Source organism: Dermochelys coriacea, chromosome 7 (assembly GCF_009764565.3).
Source record: "Dermochelys coriacea isolate rDerCor1 chromosome 7, rDerCor1.pri.v4, whole genome shotgun sequence".
Taxonomy (NCBI): domain Eukaryota; kingdom Metazoa; phylum Chordata; order Testudines; family Dermochelyidae; genus Dermochelys; species Dermochelys coriacea.
Genome location: NC_050074.1, coordinates 88,433,223 through 88,439,575, shown reverse-complemented (window position 1 = coordinate 88,439,575; position 6,353 = coordinate 88,433,223).

Sequence of the window (6,353 nt, the reverse complement as noted above, 5' to 3'; positions counted from 1 at the left end):
CAACTGACCTGGAGGAATGGATTTTGGATAGGTATACATACACATGTATATTTTATAAACATACAACTAGATACATATATACTTTAATTCATCATTCTCTTGCTGTAACTGTAACAAATTCTATGGATTTTTTCTAAGAGATAAAAATTACACACACACAGTGTGGTAAGTGCATAGATTGTGCATAAAAGGCTTATTTTCTGTATTGTGTGTATTATGCCATAGGCTATTTTGATTTCTCCTTGTTGACTTTAAGTACTCTGCTACTTGGACAGAGAGAGTGGGAAAACACTCCTCAAGGAGCTGTCTGTGCTTCTCTCTCTATCTCTCTCTCTCTCATATTTTTTTTTCAAAATTGAGACATGCTAACCAAGGGCAAACAAATGTAGTGGTGACTAACAAAAATGCTAAACTTAATCTGTTTGCTCAGTTTCATCAGTGATTGAAGCTTGATTTTCATTTGACATTTCTTTGCTTACTCATCATTGCTACTCATGAGAGTAAACCATGAGTTGCAAGTTTGACTTCCCAAGGATCCTGCTTAGAGTCTTCATATCTGCTAGCAGCTCTCTACAACATTAGAAGTTCTATGCTCCCTGAGTGAGATGGGTCTGCAGCCTGTCTTTGTTCCCTGTGAGGGATTCAAGGGGCTAAAGGTTAGTTATCTCAAAGAAGACTATTACTCTGAAAAAAAATCACAGTATAAAATTTTCAAAGATGATGAAAATTACCCCCACTCCTGCTTAAAATTAATGCTATTTGTAACTTATTTTATACCATCAAATCTCACTGATCCTTGGCATCAAGGAATGATTTAGAATGAGAAAGGTCTTCAAGAAGATATAGGGAAATGCTAGAATGTGGACAATTTATTCTAAATTGAAATTTAGGTTTGCCTACACTGTATTTGGCTTATAGAATATATAGCATTGTATTGTTCTGTTACATGAGTTCCAGATGGTAGCAAAGATAATAGAATTAAAATAGAGATGAATTTGACCTCTTGCCTTAAGTTGTTCACTTGTTAATAAAGCAACAAAATAATTAGAAACAAAATACAATTGACAACCAACACATGTTTTCCCTCCCTAGAAAGTTGTTATGAAACAGAATACACACTTTTCTGGTTTAATAGTGTAAATGGAACAAATCAAAACTCCAAACACCAAATCTTTAATGTTAATTTCTTATGAGCTTATGTCAAGCAGCTTGTATAACAATAAACCATCTGTCTTCATGGCATCATTGGCTCTGCATTAGGAGTAAAATCTTGGCAAAACTCTGATTGAATCCAGTTGAGCCATTGACTTCAGTGGAGCCAGGATTTCACACTAGGTTCTGAACCCTCTGCAAATTAATGATGCTCCACAAATGTCGACACTCAGGTATTCAATTGCAGTGAATAAAAATTTTGAACAATTTAAGTCCTGTGTTTTGCCAAAGAATATATTCATTCTTTAGCTTTTCCGTGTTTCTTTTCACAATTCAAGTCTTTGAAAGGGAGTCTATTTAAAAAAAAATATCATGCAGTGACTCTACTATTTTAAAATCTCCACTTGTGCACTTTTCAAATCTCTTAATGTTTTTATTATGTATACATAGCAAAGGTAATACTGCTTAACATCAGTAACACGACTTCTCATTTTGTAAAGCTACCAGAGTGAAATCATTAGAAAATTCTGAAGTTGACATTGGTAGAAAACTAATTGATGATTCTAGCAAGTATTACCAAAGAAGGAATCATGATTGTCTAGATAATTAGCTCACGGGAGGGATTCATGCCACTCATATTCATTTTTGCCTCCATCTTTTTATGAAGGCACCAGAAAACAGAATTAATAATCTTTAAATGATCCTACTCCCAGAGATCATATTAGCCGTGTGATCACTGTTGCAAAACATAACCTTCAAAAGAGTCCTGTCAGAGCTATTGACAGCTCTATGTACATTTTATGAGTGTCATGCTGTTGTGGGCTCAGAAAAGAGATGAAGTGCTCGTTTCATTAGAGGTCATTAATGCACTAGATCACCAAAGCAAATGTTCTCTTTTGGAAGAAATGACACTGTTCACTTCAGAAAAAAGAAAAGGCAATGTGCAGAGACATTTCTAACTAATTCCCTTTTTTGTTTGAAAATTGTCAGTATTTTCGATTCAACAACATGAAACCAAAAGGAACACCGATGGGAGATATAATGAAGCAATAGTTATCTCCTCCCACCCCACAACCTCACCTTCCAAACGGAAATACCATATCCAGTCTTTATATTCTGGAACTGTTACAAAACAGTGAGTTTTACCAGACAAGGTAAAGAGGTGACTTAGCAGCAACACTGGGTGTTAATCTGGAAAACAATATAAGCCCTTCAGTTAAAAGAAAGGACAAGCAATTAAAACTGCAGGGCCATAATTCATAGATGCTGGTCTTCTCTATGGTGACATTCATTATCCCTTGCCAGCTGAGCACATAGTTTATTTTCAGTTTAACAGTTTATTGCAATTTAGCTTAAATAAATATATTGATTCCATGCAAAACACAGTATTGATGATATTGCCAATGTTAAAGTTGACAGATTAACAACTCAGAAGTTGCCAAATACATTATGAAAGAGAAATGTACCTTCTATTACATATAGTAGATGTTTTTGCTGTACTTAAAGTTTACAGTCTTCAAACTTGAATTGCTTTTTACAATAAGTATCAAAGAGATCACCTAAATAAGACATTTTTAAAGAAAACAGATCAAGTAGTTTTAAAATTCACTTTTTTCTTAAGTACAATTCAAACCTAGAACAGCTGAGAACACTGTGAGGGTGAGAAACACTTGCATCAGTCTCTTTAGATAATGGATGCCTCAGAGTCCCATGCAACTCAGAATTGAGAGATGAAGTGGTGGAGGAAACATGGTCTAATGGATAAACCACAGCACAGCGATTCACTCAGTCTGGTTTCTGTTTATGGTTCTTCAACTGACTTGCTACATAACCTTAATCAAAACATTTTTACAGATGATGCCAGTAAGTACTCACCTCACAGGAGGGTGGCTAATTTACTTATCTGTGTGGGGTAATTTTAAACCCATAATTGAAGGCACCATAGAAGACACAGATACTCCTCCCCACCACATTTTAATTAACAGTTGTGCCACAAAGGTAAATGTAAGCCAAGTCTGCAGGAAATTATTTGTCGTTTTACAGTTATGAACACTTCAAGTTAACAACATAAAAATGCTGTAATTAATTATATAAGAGAGGTTTTCATCACTTTTCTGATTTACCTTGTTGGGTCATCTAAAACTGTGGCCTCATCTCACAGAAGAAAGGGATAGAATTAACAACTTTCAACCTTAATTCTGCTTCTTGAAAGCTTGACTTCTTCTCATTCTTAACTCTAAACTAATTGGCATTTTTTGTTTTTTTTGCCTAGAACTTCATTTTCCACTTTTAGTATTTCTTTTTCTTTTTTTTTTTTGCACACACCGTTCACCTACCCCTCTTGCCACACATACACCCCCTCCAAAAAAGTCTTAACACATCTTGGAATTCCACTCAGCCTTGATTAAGACATTTTGGAACTCAACCATCTTAGCCAATTAGGCCATCTCTAAGTTGAAATTGCCTCTAAATTTAAATCTATCCAAAAGTAATGTGTTTACTGCATCCCGACACCCAGTGTTCTAAGATAGTAATTTCTAAACTGTGTTTCATGGATTTCATGGTCAGCAGAACACTGCAGAAAATTAGTAGGTCACAGGATGCTGGCTCCTTTTCACATTCAGATGCTTCTACATGCACCTAGTCTCCACATTGCAAGAAGAACCTGGATGCTTATGGCAGCAACTAAAATCAAGCAGGAAAAATAGGACAACTGTACCCAAGCAATGGTAGTAATTATTACAAGGATATTCTGCAACTGTGAACTGGATTTTGTAGTGCTGGGTCGTGGTCTGAAGTAATCATAAATGGGAGAAAAGGAGGTTTGTTAAATAATCTCTCTGTTAAGATGTGTTCCATACTACGAAATGGGTTGATGATTCTGTTTTAAGTCAACAGGGGCCAGATTGTGACATAGCCACACAGGAGATTAAGGGGTAGACACACTAGAGTTCCATGATTAGACTCTTAATCTATTCAAATTTGGGGGCAATCAAAAAAATCATGAGAAAATTCTACTATATGGGCATGAATTTCCCCTCATATAAATGCTATAAACTTCAAAACTACTGAATTAATTTTCTTCACACTTTGACGTTTAAGGAATACAAGCAGAATTTGATGTGTCTACTTTCAAGTCTGATGTTTCCAATGCCATTCAGTTACCCAGGCATACTATTACTGACTGGGACATTCACAGCAGATTGTATCCTTTTTATTCCTTTTAAACGTACACACAACTTAACAGCTGAACCATCTTTGCTCAAACTCTTAAAAAAAAGTCATGTTTATGATGAGACAAAACTGAACAATTGCTTGAGAAAGCTATGAGTGGTTAAAAGGGGGAATTAGAATGGAAATTGCTCAGAGGTCATTTTAATTGCAGTGTGTACTACCCATATCTGCTATAATATATTATGATTTGACATTTGTTTTTCTATGGCACAGATCAAAGGAGTCTCTAAAGTTCCTCCAAATTTTGCCTCTGCGTTCTTCTTAATTGTACATTCTTACAGAGACAAACATTAGATTTCACATGAAGTTTATCCTAGTTGCTCTGCGGCTTTGAAAGTGGTAAATGATAAGGTTCATAAACTGTTAGGTCAGAAGAACAATGAAACAGAGAATTGTAGGTAAGGTTGGTAGTTGTTCTCATGTCATTTAACAAAAAATTATACTCTATTTATTCAGTACTTCCACTATTCTCCTATTATTCATACACAATCTGCAGTATATCCTAGTAATGTGTGACTCAATAATCTCATCTGCAATGCTGCCAAGTATTCCTGAGACAGCATCACAGTCCATAAATACATTCAGTTCTTTGTACTACATGCTGAAGTGGCAAGGTTTGTATGAATTTGTGAATTAAATCGGTGCCATAAATAGATTCACTGAGAAAGAAAACCATTAAATATAAAAAAAATTAAGAATTGGTAAGGTTGTGACACAATCCAGAAAATGCCAAGAAATTCTAAGTCTAGCTGACATATGCGCCAGATCCTCAAGTGTTGTAAAGGAGCTATGTAAATTTCCACCAGCAGAGAATTTGACCCTCCATCTTTAACTCTCCTGCAGAAAATAAGAGGACAGAAATACAAGTCAAGGATAAAAAGGTCAACTTTAATATGAAATATCCTATCTTCTAAATTTATTGACACTGTTGTAATCCAACCTGGCTTGCGTCCCTATCTCAGGTTCTGCAGCTAGTTCTTCTTTCTGTGGCAGCATTTCCAAGGTTATGTCTACATGGCAGTTGGGAGATGTGACTGAACACATGTAGACATACCTGAGCAGGCTTTAAATGAGCTACTTTGATTAAAAAAATGCAGTGAAGCTACAGCAAAACAGGTGGTGGCATGGGATAGCTGACTGTACCCAGGGAGCCAGATGGGTTTGTACTTGGATGGCTAGCCTCTGCTGCTGTGGCTTCACTGCTATTTTTAGTGAGCTGGCTCAATCAAAGCAAGCTAGGGCATACCTGCATGTACTGAAATCATACCTCCTGATTGCAGCGTAGACATACCTAAGAGCCAACAAAGTGCGGTACTGCAAAACATTCTGCAGCATTTGGAACCCTTAATCTTTCTGTGGACCAGGGCTTTGGAGCGGAGCCCAGAGCTGGAGCGTGGAGCAGCTCCGGAGCAGTGGAGCTGCAGGTTTTTGCCTGGAGCTGGAGCGGAGCCGGAGCACAGCTCCAAAGCCCTGCTGCAGACACAATCTTTTATAGTACACTCAAACTAAGGTCAGAAGGGACCATTGTGACCATCTAGTCTGACCTCCTGTGCATTGCAGGCCACAGAGCCTCACCCACCCACTCCTGAAATGGACCCCTAACCTCTGACGGAATTACTGAAGTCCTCAAATAATGGTTTTAAAAGACTTTAAATTACAGAGAATTCCTCATTTACACTAGTTTAAACCTGCATGTGACCCATGCTGCTAATGAAGATGAAAACCCTCCAGGGTCTCTGCCAATCTGACCTGGGGAAAAATTCCTTCCCATCCCCAAATATGGCAATTAGTCAGATCCTGAGTATGTGGGCAAGACCTACCAGGCAGATACCTGGGAAAGAATATTCTATAGTAACTCATTCTTCCCACCTAGTGTCCAGTCTCCAGCTGTTGCGGATTTTTCTACTGGCAGTTACCAATGTGCATCATGCTATTGTAGGCAGTCCCATCATACCATTCCCCTCGAA